This window comes from Dermacentor variabilis, chromosome 8 (assembly GCF_050947875.1).
Source record: "Dermacentor variabilis isolate Ectoservices chromosome 8, ASM5094787v1, whole genome shotgun sequence".
In the NCBI taxonomy this organism is placed as follows: Eukaryota; Metazoa; Arthropoda; class Arachnida; order Ixodida; family Ixodidae; genus Dermacentor; species Dermacentor variabilis.
This window is the reverse complement of record NC_134575.1, coordinates 16076806-16094659: the sequence shown is the minus strand read 5'-3', so window position 1 is coordinate 16094659 and position 17854 is coordinate 16076806. Positions and strand designations below refer to the sequence as shown.

At 46.9% G+C, this 17854-nt stretch overlaps 1 protein-coding gene across 2 annotated transcripts in view; it reads left to right on the top strand.

The window, feature by feature from the left end:
* Positions 1-17854, top strand: part of LOC142589699 (uncharacterized) — a 224779-nt gene that overhangs the window by 85977 nt on the left and 120948 nt on the right. The window lies entirely within an intron of this gene.

Genomic DNA, 17854 nt, shown 5'->3' with positions numbered 1-17854 from the left:
GCGTGGGAACTTAGTGTGCGTTTTCACGGGTCGGGCCCCTCGGATGAACCCCGGCTTTGTCGCAGCTGTTGACACCGCCTGGCGCTTCTCTCGCTGCCGTGTCGCGCTGCACGCAACTCTTGAGCTGCCCGGGTCGTAGTCGGCGTTCCGGTCTCGACCTCCAGGAATCTCAGAAACACTTATGGAATCCCGATGTAAGAAAAAACAAAACATAACTGACTCACTTCAATACGACCGCAATTTCTTTTCGCGCTGCCTTAGCGTCTGTCCTAGTCCCTTCCGAAAAAAAGTGTTCTTATGTTTTTTTTTCCCTCGTACGCAGTAGCACATATCTTTGTGTCATGTCATTAGTGTCCTTGTCACAGCACAATAGTCTTTTAAAATATTTCCCCAAAGCCTCTGCAAACTTGTAAAGCAGAGCGTCGTTCTTAGGCAGTGACTACAATGCTCAATGTTGGTCGGTTCGTTGATCCTACGTGATGTAGGCTCAACGCAATACGGGGGAGGGGCCATGAATCTGGCGGTTGTGTAAACTAAGAGCTCCGTAAAGTTGAACAGACTATACTTAATGGATATTGATAATGCCTTAACAAATAACCATAATGAAGGAGCACACTTCTCCGAACTTTTTTGTATGAATTTTAGGAAGTACAATAAAGGGGAGATGCTATCAATAATGTTATTTATTTAGGGCTGAGAAAAAGATTAAAAAAGCGTGGTAGTCGTCATGTATCAATTAGAAAATTAAATGAGAAATCACATGCGCGCCTGTTAGAGAAACCTAGTGCCGTGCCCTTTGAGAGAGAGTACCATGGCACTTCAAGCATCGTACATTTGTTTCCTGCTTTCTTTCGAATCCTCTTTCTGAGAGGAGTCTAGCTTTTCTTAGGGTTGCTGTTTGTTTGCTCGCGCACGTCTTCGCGCTTTGAGAAGCCCGACTTCTCTGTAGTACGCTATATCCTATGTGCTTCACTACAAAGGATGCAATCTGTGTCATTAAATCTGCACGGCAGCACTGCGCAGGCACCGCGACTGCCTGCGCCAGCCACTCCAGAGACGCTGAGCCAAGAGTGCAGACGACGGCAGAAGAAAGACAGACGGCGCACATCACCGTGTGTCGTCTGTCTTGTTGGAACAGTTCGCCACGTTGATCACTAAGTCGGGAAACTTTGTATACTTCAACCTACAACCCCGGGTATTTTTGCTCCGACTTCTTCTTCGCATTCATTTTGTGCATGTAGCTGCCTTTTTTTCTTCTTGGATTCGTTGCCGAAGTTCTTTTTGCAATCGAGCGTGTGATTCGAGAAGTTCAACTCTGCCGAGAGTCCATGGCAGGCGTACTTCCTCCTAAGGTTTCCAATCTGTCTCGTTAAATCCGTGCAACATTGCGAAGGCTACATAAAGAAGAGCAGCAGATGAAAGACACACAGACAGACGGCCGGTCAGCAGGACATATATATGGACATCTTGACAATGGTGTAGCCAGCAGAACTCTATATGTGCTTTCGTTGAAACGAAAGGAGAGAGTTTTCGATGCTGTCTGTCCTGCGCAATACAGTAATCCATTCTTGCGTCGTGTACTGTTGACATAACGACAGAGACGACGTTTTGAAACGCCTGGCGTAGCTGCGAAGCGCATATGCGCCAGTCCCTGACTTCCATCTCAATGTTGAGATTTATCACGGACCAATGACCTGCAAGGTAGAAGAAGTAAGCCTGGACGACTGCCGTTTCTGACTAAAGTAGCTGAGGCATAGACATGGCCGTAAAATAACGCGCGCTGATTTGCTAGAATAAATACATGTGGCGCCGCAATTTGTAAGCCTCCATAATTTTCTACCATTTGACCACCAACTCGCTCACTGGACGCCAGCTGTTTCACAGACGTCATTACATTGAACAGCCGAAACAAGCTACATCTACAGCTTTGCATGAAACACGCACAACGTCCGCGCGCTACGTTTTGAAACCGTCTAGAAATGGACGTTTATGAGACAACATTATAAAGCTGTTTTTTAGACATACAAAAATGCTTTTATCCAAAATATTCTGCCGAAAATTGCTCAATACGCGTTGAAATTGTCTCTGCAATATGTATTGCTCTCTTTCCCAGGGCACGCAATGCATAAAAATAAAGGAGCGGTTGGTGGCCATAGTGGCGCAAATGAAAACAGCGCGTTTGTTACAAGTACGCGTAGAGCATACATACCATTCAAAAGAAGTATGCGATAGTTAGTTGTACCATAGCTTTCCCATTTTCGTGTTTCCTTTTCTCTAGCATTTCTTTCTGATTTTTTTTCCCGATTGCACAAGCGCCCCACCACCAATACCTCGATGTGCCCTCTGGAAGTTCAAGAAGTGAACGTCTGAATAAATGAGGGGAAGAAAGAATAAATGGCAAAATAGGAAGACGAACAAACAAATAAATGACTGAGTGAGACACAGCAATAGGCTGATAAGGTATAGTGCAGCGTACTAACCGCGCAGAGCTTCGTATATACCTTCTCCAACGGTGTGCGCCCTCTCCTCTATTCAGCCGGTCAGGCAGTATCGTATCCCATTCGAACCGCCCGTCACGGACTCCGGTACCGCACTTCGCGTCACCGCATCGAAGAAACTCGGTCCTTTGTTCTCCTGGGTTCCACGCCGGAGTTTCCTCTATCATTTCCTCGCGTATAGCCTCTCTTCTTGTTCATCGCATTACTCCTCCTTTCGGTTCCCTTTGTTCCCCCAGACTTTGTATTGTCCCTACCCCCCCTCCCACTTTGCGCAGTACGATAAGTGAATTACGGAAACAATGCTCACCGTTCTTCTTTTCCTATTTTTTTCCCTTATCTCTCTTTCTCTCTTTGCCTTATCTATTTATCTCGTTCGACCGGCAAATATGGAGTCGCTGCCTTTTAGGAGAGCAAACAAGAGGCGCGGATCCTTTTTCCTCAGTACTCGGGCCTCGCGTTCCGCCTGGAGACTGCAAAGCAGCTCGGCGAGTTAGCCGACGAAAGAAAATATTCTCACCACGTCATTTTCTTATTCGCGGCCGCCAAAGGGCATGCCTCTTTGTTCGCCTGGTTCGGTACATATAACGAAATCGGGTCGGTGCGCTGGTGTCGGGAAGTTTTGCTTTTGTTGGTATTTGCTTACATGCTTGCGTGTGTGAGTGCGTTTCGAGCAAAAAAAATATAATATAATGGCAGAAGAACCGAGAGAGCCAAGGAGGTGGTGCAACTAGTTTCTAGTGAAGTTCTCTACGAGGCAAGTATACGCCGACGTCATTGAGCCCGCCATTACGCGAATTGCTGACTGTAGCAAAGTGAAAAAAGATGCACGTTATCTCGGTCCTGTAGCTCTTTCTTTATTGACCTGATAGAAATAGATGCTGAGACACAAATATGGCTCTGTCTACTTCTCGTATATTGAAACGGTGGTGCGGCTACAAATATAGTTTTGCGTACCTTTGCACGCAGCTTCGTTGGAGAGAGAGAGAGAGAGAGAGTAGAAGAAGAACAGCTTATGAACAGGTAACAATGTGATAATTATCAAGTGCTTTTTTCCTCAACGGACATGATTTTAAATGTGAGACTGGCGCCTGCAGGACTGGCGCCACTGGTGACTGGCGTCACATCCTATTGAGAACCATTCTCTGGAAAACAAGTTGGGGCGGATGGCGGATTACGCTAAGCGCTGCATGGTTGCTGCACATAAATGTGTTGGATGTCCCTCTTCCAGAGTGGTGTCATCGTTTGAAGCACGTAGGTCTTCTTTTATCAGGAGGTCTTTCTCAGCCAACCACAATAATGATATCTGCGGTTTGTGTTTATAAGCTTCGTGTGGCGGTTTCTATCGCCACTATCTTGACAACCTTTGTTATGATCTTCCTCGTAGGGGGTCAGGAGAGAGCGTCGTGGCTCTACATTTCAACGGAACGCGACGGCAGTATCTAGCGCTAATGATAAAAAACATGATATTCAATGGGAACGTTGACCTTTTCACACATACGAGTAAAAGCATCTGCTCTTGGTATGTCGTCGTCGTCGTCGTCGACATCATCATCATCATCATCATCATCATCATCATCATCATCATCATCATCATCATCATCATCATCATCATCATCATCATCATCATCATCATCATTATTATTATTATTATTATTATTATTATTATTATTATTATTATTATTATTATCATCATCATCTTTGATATCAGAATGATGTTGGACGCGACGTTTATTCCTTTTTTTTGCCGACTAGAGGTACTTCGCGGTTACGTTTTCTCCTCTTCTGCACACGCTTTGCATGTAGGAGGTGTAGATGCGCGGTAGCCGCAGCGAGTGAAGGGTTACAGAAAGCAGCCATGGCAGCGGAAGAAAGACGGCTACGAAATTTTGACTTGCTGAAGTAAAACGAGTCGCTCCTGGATCTAGTGTCTGCCGGCAGACTTCAAGCAAACGAATAAGAACTTAGCGTTCACTTATCGATGCGAAAGCATGAAATCGCCCATTCAGCGAAAAGGCCGGCGCCTGTAACAGTGAGACGGCACCTAAGGGTTCTCATTGACTGCGCTCCTCGACGCCACGTCACGTGCGCGCCTCAGTGGCTCACAGCGAGAGAAAGGGAAAGAGATAGAGAGAGATACAACTTTATTGAGCCGAGCTCGACATCTTCTTAGACGCCGTCGATGGAAGTGGTTCCCTCTTCACGGGACCCATATGCTTCCCTAGCCGTCTGGCCCCTGGAGATCAGGACGAGCTGGTCTTCCAGGGCGGTGCTGGTTAGCAAGGTCTCCCATCGCTCGGTAAGGGTGGATGAGGGAACGCCTGCTGCTTCGCTGGCGTGCCAGGTGTTGTTTGAGGGGAGAGGAAGTCGCCGCGACGCCACGTAAGCCTCGCTTTCGCTCGCCTGTGTTATCCACGCGTTCCTTGTCCGCGCAAGCTCTCGCCTGAGTTCTAACTACGCCTTGACAATCGCTGTAAAAATTAATGTATAAATAAACAGAACGATTTAAAGAGGTAGTGAGCTTTGACCCTGCGATCCCACACTCAGAAGCTGAGTATCTTGCCAACTGGGCTAAACCAGTGCCTCTTAGGTAACAGGCTTATGCCTTCTGCTTATGATGTGATGGTACATGGACCGATATTTCCATTTCCAAGCCCGATGTGACATAGGCGGTGACGTTAAAATCATCGTGGCCTTCTCGGATGGGTCTCTATTAGATTCTGTGGCGGTAGGGCAAGGTAGCATGATGTCACGGGTTGAAGTTCACTGGCCAAGCGTCTCAAGGCGCTCCTGGCCCTCGAGGGGTTCATAACTGGAAGGACTGCTCAGCGGCGTTAGATTTTACATTAATACATTCGCCTTCACAACTCATAAGAAGTGCTTAGGCGTCGTCATATTTTTTTTGCAGGAACCAGACGAAGATCCTATTTAAGAAACGCACATCCGCTTTTCTAGCGCGATACTGATGACTGGGAAGACAGAAGACAAAGAAGAAGGGGTGGCTGCAGAATGAGCCAGTGACAGAAGGCAAACAAACAGTGCAATAGTGTAGCATTACCGCCGGTCTTGCTCAATGCCACACAGAATAAGTAAATATATAAAATCAACAGCTGAAGGAGTGCTTTGGAAACAACTACTGCAACGCCAGCCATGAACATCGGTCAGAGTGAGCACTAAGCGACCCTCAACGCCCAGTTACCGTGGTGATGCCGCGAGCAGACCGATCTCCGAAAGGCCATCACCGAAGTCTTCGATCTGTTCTTAAGTCGCCCGTATCTCGGTCTTCTCTCGTTCCTTATGCTCTGCTCATTCCCCTAAAGCCCGATACACTCGGATTCTCTGCCTACCCTGCATAGTGTCGGCGTTTATAGCCGCCGCGGTCTCTGGGGCGTGGTTAAGGCCTAACGGTTCTCCTGCCGGCACACGCGAAACGAGGTCGCTGAACAGGCGATCGACCAACCTCTTACATGATCGTCTGGTAGAGGTGGCTCAAACAGACGACCGAATCCCGCAAGCTCGTCTGCTACTTTCGGAAAGAAGAGGATGAAATTGGCTCCCGTGGTGTTCTCTGCCTACGGAGAAAGGCGTTGTACCCGCGCCTCTGCCGTGAATGCCGAGCATTGAACGGAAAATTACCTGAACTGCTGTTTTGATACTGAGAAGAACGGAGTCGAGAACATAGCTCCTGGCGCTGCGCCACGTGCCGGCAGAGACGCGTAGCTTTTCATAAGCGATGGAAAGTTCAGAGGTAAACGGCCGCTGGCGGCTTGGCAGTCAAGCGTTTCGCGTAAACAACATCGTCGCTTGCCGCTTTTTACTTTAGCTTTCGTGAGCTCCTTTGTGTATTGGCGGTTGTTTACGATATTTGGAAAAGGAGGACCATGAGAAATGTGGGTACAGGGAAGGGTAGGTAAGAGGTAGTTTTGGTCCCCGACAGTTAACCTAAGAATGCCATAGCAAGTGCACCGCTGTCCAACTCAATATAATTCATATATACTAAGCTTTATAGATAGGAGCGCTAGGCATGTCGCCTCCCAAGGACCGTTCAACGTAAACCGCTCGCTGGTTTTCGCCCACATCTCGCACAACGTTTGCAATGTGCTGCGGGATCTGTTCACTATCAGGTTTGTAAGCACTAGTTTCCTATTTCGTTAGCAATAAAGCCGAAGGGCACGTCCGTCTATGGCAACGCCACTAAAAGAAAAGGAGGACTTTGCTGGAACGGGACGGGGCGCCATCCATCACCGCACGGGGTAAAAGAGCGCTTCAACTTAGTGGGTATAGATCATTACGTGGCAGCAACATCGACATCTTTTTTGGAGTGGCGTTGCCGCAGACGACGCGCACTTTAGCTTTATTATGTACGAAACACGAAGTAGTCATCGCAAAAGCTTTATTGGACTGAATCAGCGGCAAAAATGCAACGTATGTGCAAAATTTCAGCGGTAATCAGCCAGTGCCGTAGCTGGAAGAGTCGTGTATATTTTGAGCTCCCATTTGCGCAAAACACGGCAGATGCACCAACCTATTACGTTTGCTAATTTCCGTAACGCAATGGCGCATACAAACTGCTTTCAAAATCGGCGTCTCGTTGGAACTAAGCGCGTAGGCACAGGGCGCGTCTGCAGTGCCTTCGTTTAGGCAGAGTGTGCACAGACCTGTTAGATCGTCAACAAATTCTGCAGTGACGCTGAGTGCATTAGTGTAGCACGGTTTATTGGCATCCTACTTTATAAAGTTGGCAATGCCAAAGTGTAGTCTTTCTGGAGAGACAGGTCGATCGAGCTATTTGACTGTCTGATTAAATTGTTATTAACATACAAAAGCTACAATTTAGATATAAGAGAGGCCTAGGTTTACGTTAACTACTTTCATAAAAGTAATTTGACCACTCCAGGGGTAGCGCAGTGGCTATAGCGTTGTGGTGCTGAGCTGGAGGTCTCGGGTTCGGTGCCGGCCGTGGCGGCCGCATTTCGATGAAGGCGGCTACAAAAGCGCCCGTGTACTTGACATCATCGTCACCGTCATCATCAGCCTACTTTTATATCCACTGCAGGATGAAGGCCTCCCCTAGCGATCTACAATTAGCTGTGTCTTGTGCTAGCCGATTCCAACTTGCCCTTGAAAATTTCCTAATATCATCACCTCACCTAATTTGGAAAGAAGGAAACTTGGCGTAGGACAAACCAAGATGTATGCACTGAAAGTTAAGCAGGGTAATATCATCAGCAATCTCGAAGGTATAATAAAAGCAGTGGAAGAATTCTATACTGACCTGCACAGTACCCAGAGGACTCAGGAGTACTCCATTCGAAACAATAATGAACCGAATACAGAAACTCCTCCTATAACCAGAGATGAAGTCAGATGGGCCTTGCAAGACATGAAACGGGGAAAAGCGGCAGGAGAAGATGGAATAACAGTCGATTTAAACAAAGATGGAAGAGACATAATGCTAGAAAAACTGGCGGTTCTTTATAGCAAGTGTCTATCCACTGCAAGGGTTCCAGAAAATTGGAAGAATGCAAGCATTATACTAATCCACAAACAAGGAGACGTTAAAGAACCGAAAAATTATACGCCCATTAGCTTACTCCCAGTATTATATAAAATATTTACCAAAATAATCTCCAATAGAATAAGGGCAACACTGGACCACACTGGCAACAGGCAGACTTCAGGAAGGGATACTCTACAATAGATCACATCCATACCATGAACCAAGTTATCGAGAAATCCGCAGAGTACAATAAGCCTCTCTATATGGCTTTCATAGATTACGAAAAAGCATTTGATTCAGTAGAGGTAAAAGCAGTCATAGAGGCATTGCGTAATCAAGGAGTAGAGACGGCTTACGCAAATATCCTGGAAAATGTCAACAGGGATTACACAGCCACCTTAACTCTACACAAGAAAAGTAGGAAGATACCTATAAAGAAAGGGGTCAGACAAGGAGACACAATCGCTCCAATGATATTCACTGCGTGCTTGGAAGAAGTATCAAGTTATTAAACTGAGAACGTTCAGGAGTAACGATCTACGGCGAATACCTCAGCAACCTTCGGGTTGCCGCTGACATTGTTCTATTCAGCAACACTGCAGACGAGTTACAACAAATGATTGAGGACCTTAACAGGGAGAGTGTAAGAGTGGGGTTGAAGATTAACACGCAGAAGGCAAATATAATGATGAATAACCGGGCAAGGAAACAAGAGTTCAGGATCGCCAGTCAGCCTCGATAGTCTATGAAGGAGTATGTTTACCTAGGTCAATTAATTGCAGGGAACACTGATTATGAGAAGTAAATTCATATAAGAATAAAAATGGGTTGGATCGCATACGGCAGACAGCGTGAGCTCCTGACTGGAAGCTTACCGTTATCATTGAAAAGGAAGGTACACAATCAGTGCATTTCACTGGTGATCACATATGGGGCAGAGACTTGGAGACTGACAAAGAAGCTTGAGAGCAAGTTAAGGACCGCGCAAAAAGCGATGGAACGAAGAATGCTAGGCATGACTTCAAGAAACAGAAAGAGAGCGGTTTGGATCAGGGAGCGAACGGGTATAGACGATATTCTAATTGACATTAAGAGAAAGAAATGGTGCTGGGCAGGTTATGTAATGCGCAGATTAGATAACCGTTGGACCATTAGGGTGGCCGAATGGGTACCAAGAGAAGGGAAGCGCATTAGAGGAATGCAGAAGACTAGGTGGTGCGACGAAATTAGGAAATTTGCGGGTGCTACTTGGAATCGGTTGGCGCAGGCAGGGTTAATTGGAGATCGCAGAGAGAGGCCTTCGTCCTGCAGTGGACATAAAATAGGCTGCTGCTGATGACGATGACCTAATTTTTTACCGTCCTCAACAGTGCATCTCTTCCCTTGGTACCTATTCTGTAACTCTAATAGTTCTCCAGTTCTCTACTCTACGCATTACATGTCATGCCCAGCTCGATTTTCTTTTCTCTTAATGTGAACTAGAATATTGGTTATCCCCGTTTCCTCTCTGATGTACATCGCTCTCTTCATGTCTTTAAACGTTACGCCTAACACTTTTCATTCCATCGCTCTTTGCGCGATTCTTAACTCGTTCTCAAGCTTCTTCGTTAACCTCCAAGTTGCTGCCCCATGCGTTAGCACTGGCAAAATGCAGTGATTGTACACTTTTTAACGACAATGGTAAGCTACCAATCGGGATTTGGTAATGCCTTCCGCATGCACTCCAACCCATTTTCATTCTTCTGCAAATTTTCTTCTCGTGGTCAGGGTCCTCTGTGAGTAACTGACCTAGATAAACGTACTCCTCCAGAGACTGTGGAGGCTGACTCGCGATCATGAGTCCTTGTTTCCTTGCCAAGCTATTGAACATTACCCTTGTCTTCTGCGTATCGATCTTCAACCCCGCTCTTGAAATTTCTGGGTAATGGCCTCAATCATTTGTTGCAATTCATCTCCAGCGTTGCTTGACATATTGCATGGTAAAGAACCCCAGGTGGTCAAAATATTGCGGCGTGCCCTATAGTAGTATAATGGTTCTGGCGTGTATAGCTCCTGAATTTAATCTTTTTTGCAGGTGAATTGTTGTGAACTGAAATGCGGCCGAGCGTGCAAAATGGACTGGATGTTACCGAAGTTAAGTTTTCTATACGAGGTAAAACGGTTCCTAATCATCCATGTCCATTGCACACCGCAGTGATGCTCACCACAGCGACTTACGATGTTGAGGCAGCTACGACCATGGAGTTTCCAGCAAAAATTTCGAGAGGGAACTCTCACACTGCACTTATTCAACTACCATGCCAACTATGAGCAGTAAACAGGGATTTGTCTAATCGTCAGGTTTGTGGCTTCAGATATTTATGTTGCTTTATTTAATACGCTTGATTTCTCCGAACTCTGAGCAATCTGAGTTAAAAAAAAAACGCACGGAGGCGAAAACTGTCTGCCCACACGAACATTCGTTGTGAGTTCCATGTGTAATTGCAATAGGTCGTTGAAATTCATTAGCTTGTAAAGTCGCAAAGCTCTTCGCAACCAGAAGGGCGAAGTTTAGGCAAAAGTCACGGGCTGGTATAATAACCATGTCATCCTCATTTCTGTCTGTTGCTCCCGTATCGACACTGGTTCCGGGGTTTCCCTCTCGCTATGTTTTATGGGAAGCCGTCTGCCGTTCCCGGAAGACGTGGGCAAACATCGCGGTACACGTGCACGGAGTCAGGAAAATGCATTACGCGAGCCCTGCTACATGCAGTGACCAGAGTGTGCTGCCGCAGAATGCTCTGCATCATATACACCGATCAGAACGTGGCTTTATCTTACACGGGACCGCCCTCTGTGGCCACTGTACTCGCGGATATAAGCTGGCCGGCTTCGTACATTCCGGCTTCCTTCCGTCGGCCGTCTCAGTGCGCCGTCCCGCCCACGCGGCATCCGTGACTCTTGTAATGGCGAGTGGCTGACCACGCACGGCCCCGGGGTCACGTCCGTTAATCTTGGGGAGCGCGGTGGCGACCGTCAACCCCGATACACGCCCGCCTGGACATGCCAAGGACGGCGCGACGAGGGGGCTGGTGGATCCTAGTGACATGATGTGCGCCGCTTCTTTCTTTTTTTCTCTTTTCTTTCTTGTTGTTTGTCTGTTTCTAGTCGCTGCCCGTACTTGTTTCATTTCTTCTTTTTCCCCTTCTTCTTTCTGTCCCGTCACATCGGGGGTAGGACAGTGGCACGCAGTCGGAGAAACGCCGCGCTAATACCATTGTACGTGCAGTCGAGCGAGACGTGCTCGCGAAAGAGCCTCTCTGTACTATATAGTGCCATGTCACGTATAAGAACGGTGTACTGGAGCAGACGCCTGTAGTAGTGTCTTGCAGAGTAGTTCAATGCGGCGTAATAACGTTTGACATCGGGTTATTTTGCCTTCACTTGCTGAATTTCTGCCAACAACAACGACAACAACAACAACAACAACAACAACAACAACAACAACAACAACAACAACAACAACAACAACAACAACAACAACAACAACAACAACAACAACAACAAAAGTGACGACGAGGACGACGACGATAAGCACAGAAGGCGCGAGACAAGCACAAGAATTTGTGTTTGCGTCACGCCTTCTGCGTCTGTGCTGTTGTTTTGCGACGGACGTCGAGCAGTCCGCCGCAGCATTGCAACATCTCAGCCTGTAGCAAGTGCGCTCTCAAACCAAGAATTGCTGTAGAACGCATAGAATTTAGGTAAACCAGTTAGGGAAACCAGCAGGCAAGTTGTTGTAAGCTCTGAAAATGCCGAGCATTTGCAAGATCTGTCTTGATTATCAAACCTACAGAAATTTTATCGTTTCTCTTTCTTTTTCCCGCGTAACAAATCTGGGGTTTTATGATAGCCGGCGAGAGAGAGAGACAAAAAAAAAGATAAATGAAAGGCAGGGAGGTTAACCAGGACTGAGCCCAATTGGCTACCCTACAATGGGTGAACGGGGAGAGGTTACGGAAAGATTGAGAGAAGAGCAGGCCCGCTCTGAATATCACCGACGTCGCAACAGTTTTCTGCTCTATATCACAGACGGTCCTTAGACCGGATCATAGACGGTCATTCAATCCGGTAACCTCGAAAAATCGCAGCAGCACTTCGGCGACCTTTTGTAGCTGCGATATCGGAGGCCACGGTCCCAAGATTTTGTTCAAAATTAATGATTTTCTATCCAACCGATTTACAGCCGCACAGAGGTCATGTCTTTCATTTGCACAAGATAGTCAGTAGCACAGTAGGCGTTTTATAGTCTCCTTGACACCGCAGGCATTATACTCGTCGCTATCGGCCATTCTAATCAAACACGTAAATGCATTGGTGAATGAAACAGCCAGACGTAAGCCGTACAGCAGTGTTTCCTAACTTCACGGAACCCCAGGTAACAGCCGCAGTTGGATAAATTGGTCGAGGGAATGCAATCGATGTTGAGTGAATTCAGGTGTGTGCCACTTCTGCAATGTTATACGGTGCGCTAGCTTGCCTAAGTGCTGGGCTGCGTCAGTCCGCGATAAAAGTGCAGAAACAGGGTTTCTTTCTTCGTGTACTTTCCCAGCAGATTGCGGAGATACCGGGTCATTGTGGAGATACCGCAATGACACGGCAGCCACTAAAACACGTCGTCGTGCCCTTTAATGATCACGTGATGATGCGTTCCTCGTATCTCACACACGAGTTGTTCACAGGACCCGCGACGAAGCGCTGACAAAAAGACATTGTAGGGCCACCTTCGAGTAGCAGAATATAGCCCACCGATTAGCTGGTTGGCTGCTAATATAATTATAAACAGCGCCTTGAGGTGAACAAGCTCCGAACCGTTCGATGTTGTGACGTGAGGAATATTGTACCTGATGCTTATTGATCGTGATGGGATAAACCCTGCGCCGGGGGAGCTGGTCTGAGAGGAAAAGCCATCCGCATGTGTGTGGACTCGGTCAAAGTAGGAAGTATGCAAACAATGCAGAGTCGCTTACTTCAAGGCCAAGGTAGGCAGGTCACTCTTCTTTCTTATTCCTGGAACGAAAAGGCGCACTACAGGTTGTTGTAAACACCACAACGCCGAGGGCGAATGTGCTGAGGGTGGGTAGTGACATAGGGGGCAGTGTGATTGTAACTAATGGCGATGGGTAGTAACCTAGAGGGAATACTGCGGAATTGGCAGGGATTTGCAGCGAGGTAATGCAATAGTTGGCAGTGAGCATGTTGTTAGTATGTAGTAGTCTTGTGCGTGCTCAGGGACACAGCCAGGACCCAAAAAGCAGCGGGAAGAGGCAAAGAAAGCTTCATTTCTTTTAAAGAAACGAAGGACTCGGCACGAATGAGAAATTGCAGAATTATTTCTCACTCGCTCCGCGTCTTGCACACTGCTTCGTCTTCATTGTGGTGTGGCAGAACGCCCTTCGTCGGTGCCCTTATAAATTGTCTCATATATTTCTTTACAAGCTTCGTGTGCACACAGTGATACATTCTTCCCCATCTGATACGTATTCACGCCGGTTGGTATTGGTTAACCTCACTGAACACGTTTAGATGTTAACACCTAATTTTCGGCTTTCTCGGTTCCATATATAATCCTCGTATTTCTTCCTAATCGCGCATGACACCCGACAGCTCAAACTTGGCGAGTCGAACAAAATGGTATTTAGTCACCTATCGTTGGCACCTACTTATGCCCAGTATGACAAATCCGCATTCTCAGGTCGGCGAATATGTACCTTTAAGCCTTATATTTGCATCTGTTCCCATTCACCCATGACAACCGAAGGCTCAAAGTTTGCGTAATGAGCGAGGTGTAGTCAGATGCGAAAGTTGGAGCTGAGTCGCATAGTAAAATTCTCTCACGAGCTCGAAAATTTTCCGTTCGTATTTACCGATCTTCGAATATTGTCATGCATATCTTATCTCCGCATATATTCCCATTCGCCTCACGACGCTCGACCTTTGAAAGTTGGCGGTAGTGAACGAGACGTTAATTAGGTGCATTCTTTCGTACCTAACTATCCCGAGCAAGGTTCTCTCATTAGCTGGAAAATCTGACATTACCACTTCGAGTTGTTTCAATTTCTCCATACCAAATGTCAACTCGGCATCTATGCCCATTCGCCCGCGACGGACCATTCGGCGAGCGAAGGCTTCGACTCGGTACGTAAAGATTAATCTTTTCGAGTCTGGTAAGTAAGGCATGGTTAGGACCTTCATTATGCGGCCGCTTCGTCGCCCGCGCGGTCAGTGATGAATGGGAGATGTGCGGCATAACCGGTTTCAGGACGACGTCCTCTGCATTGGCGGCTTGACGTGCACAATTTTAGGCATTATTGAATGGCTGGTGGTTGCCGATCCTCTAACAATGGTCAGTATAGGAGGGACGTGCAATCATTTGTCGCTGAGGATTTATGTGCGAAAGGCCAAGAAGGGCTGATGATTTAGAGCGTAGGTGTTAACGTATGCGAAACCAAGAGGTATGGTTTCTGTTTGCTTTTTTTTAAGTAGGAATGTCACAATGAAAAGAAAATAACCTGCGTATGTGCTTAAAGTGTGGGCAGCCGGTACCGCGGTGTATATACATATATATATATATATATATATATATATATATATATATCTGGCGTAGCCGTTTGTCGAGCTATAAAGCCAATTTTGATAGCGGGCCTCGTCTCGCTGAAGAGGATCCTCGAAGTACCTAACCCAATATGTGCATTCAGCAGCACTAACTACGGCCCCTCCTAACTATAATGCTCGCGGGTTAGTTAGGCCGGCGCTTTACGCGCTCGATGACGACCAATAGTGCGCAGTAACTCATTGTTCCGAAACAAAGGCACGCCGACCGACACACGGGGAAGCTTTGAGAGCGGCGTAATTTGGTTATCAAACTTTCTAATATCACGGGGTTTCGCATCGCGCCCGCTGAGGACGAGATAACTTCGTTATCAAACTTTGTTACGTTATGCTCCTGTCTCCCTTCCCTTCGTTGGATTCTGTGATTGAAGTACACAGCAGACCCTCTATTCTATCAATTCGTCATTGTTTAATAAGTTCGTTCACTACCCGCCAGAGCTGCTTCAGTGGCTATCCTATTATGGGGCTGAGCAAGTGGTCGAAGGTTGGATTGCTAGCCTCCAGCACGCATTCCTTTGTGAAAGAGGGAAAAAAGAAGAAAGGGAGTCGCATGCTCAACATTGAATCACGTTGATAACATCGGGAGGTCAAAATAATCAGAAGCCCTACACTACGGCTTCTGCCACACATCCTGCGCTTCTCGCCACATTACAAGCTACGATTCTTTAATTCATTCATAGACAAAGTACATATATTAGAACACACTGCGCGCTTTCATAAGTTCTGTCAAATTAATGAGTACGGTGGCGCCATTCGTAGCAAGTCACTAGACTATTCGCACGATTTACACATGTCTTACTTCCTTATTATGCACGATCATATCTATCTATCTATCTATCTATCTATCTATCTATCTATCTATCTATCTATCTATCTATCTATCTATCTATCTATCTATCTATCTATCTATCTATCTATCTATCTATCTATCTATCTATCTATCTATCTATCTATCTATCTATCTATCTATCTATCTATCTATCTATCTATCTATCTATCTATCTATCTATCTATCTATCTATCTATCTATCTATCTATCTATCTATCTATCTATCTATCTATTCAATTCAATTCAATTCAATTCAATTCTCTTCTTCCTTAGTTCCGAAGCACAAGCACGCCCAACAACTTTCACAGGTCACTGTTGAGTGAGCGAGTGAAGAAACTTTATTGCAGGTTCGGCGAGTCCTTCCGTACCATTCAAACCACAGCGGCGATGTGCTCAGCTGCTCGCCAAGACTCCCGCTTCGAGTCGCATAGCTGCCAAGAATCGATCGACGCGCAGCCGGAGCTTGACCCGAGTCAGCTGCGCCTTAACTCGCGCAACTGGTCGTGACAGACAGGCGAAGTTGCCGAAAGCACATCTTTCGCGGAACGTTGCATGCGGGGCCTGTAATCATCCTCCGAGCCCCGCTTTCTCTCTCTCTTTTATTGTATCTCAACACTTCATTTCCTGTAGCCCAAGAGACCCCAACTTGTCGAGCTTGCACAACAGGCTTTGTGCCGGCCTCGTGGAAATGAGAGAGAAGAAAGCAAGAAAAAATAAAGAAGAAACAGAAAGGTATGAAGGCCTTTCCAAGAAGCCTAGTAACCTCTGGTAATATTCCTTGTGTTTATCCGGGCAGCATCCGGGACCTCTCTTTGTGCTTTAGTGACAGCGTGTGCAGCAAGCCTGAGGTCTGCTTTGTTCTTGTTCTTTTTTTAATTTTTCTTATTTGCCTCATTACCGCTTGCGACAACGAGGGTTAGCACCTAGCTCGGTGGGATCGAAGACTGGGAAAAGAAAAGGGTAGACAAGGGGGGGGAGTCACGTTATTAGCTTGCACCGCTCCACTCCCATTTCTCGTTGTTTCGGCCTCCAGACGGGACGTGAACCGACTAAGCTGGGACAGTGTGGGACGCCGCCGCGCTGCTTGCGCGAATCATCGAGTACTCCCTACGAGTACATATACTTTTCGTACAGAGAGACACACTGTCCGATGGGCGCCGGAGATGTCTGCGTGGCCGCACGCCTAAGGGGATGCTTCAAAATGACATCGGTGATGCATGAGCTTACAAGAAAGAGAGACAGAAGAAAGTCGGGGCGTTAGCATTATGCACGTCCGGTTTGCTACCCTGCAATGGCAAAAAGGGCGCCAGATGGGCGATAAAAAACACTAGCTGCGCGCCAACGCGAAGATTTGCAGCAAATGTGGGAACGGTCGTATAGAGACCTGTCGACTCGGGGAGCATGGGCTGGTGGGCGAGTTGGTCATACATGATCACAACGATGGCTCCAAATAAAACAACGGACGAAGGAAGACGACACTGGATAACCACGTAGGCGCTCGGGGAGTACAATAAGGGGACGAAACTTGCCAATGTTGAAGACTGGGCGTGTTGGTATAGCATATTAGAGGTTAGATTGCCCAACATTTTGACGAGACACACAGAAGATAAAAACACACCACAGAGCGCTCTGTGGTGTGTGTTTCTCTTGTGTGTGTCTGGTCAAAATATTGCGCAATCCAACCTCTAATAAACGAACAATTAAGGGGACTCGAGGAGCTCGACTCTGTGTTAGATACAAAAACGTTAACAAAACCGACAACGAAACCCGAGAACGCGAAGGGAAAAATTAATTCTTAACTTCAATCGAAATACAGGAACGACAAGATCCGGGAAGTAGAAATTGGACGACAACTCGCTGCGGGCGGGATCCGAACCCACAACATCCGCGCCACCGCGTGCGGTGCTTCTACACAAATTCGGATAGCGCGGCGGCCATCCCGGCGTGCCACTTTCGCGAGTGTTTGCATTGGTGCGCGAGATTTGTCCCGAGGGAGAGGGTGTTAGCCAGCGCCCTCTAGCGGTCATGGCGGCGGATGTAGAACATCCTGTTAACAGCAAGTGTTGCGCGTAGTCCGCGCCCACGCGTAGTCCACACGCGCTCATCATACGCAAGTAACAAGAACAGACTGAAACAGGCCACTGGACTGTTATGGTGCATGGTGATTGTAACGCGATGCTAAATATATATATATATATATATATATATATATATATATATATATATATATATATACATGGGGCGTTAGGTGTACGTTAAAGATCCCCAGGTGATCAAATTCAATACGCCTTCCCAGTGAGGGGGGGGGGGGTCGGGGGAGTAGTCGGATATAGAATTCTCCTCCCCCCCCTCCTTAGGGGGAGGGGTTAGTGGGGTATT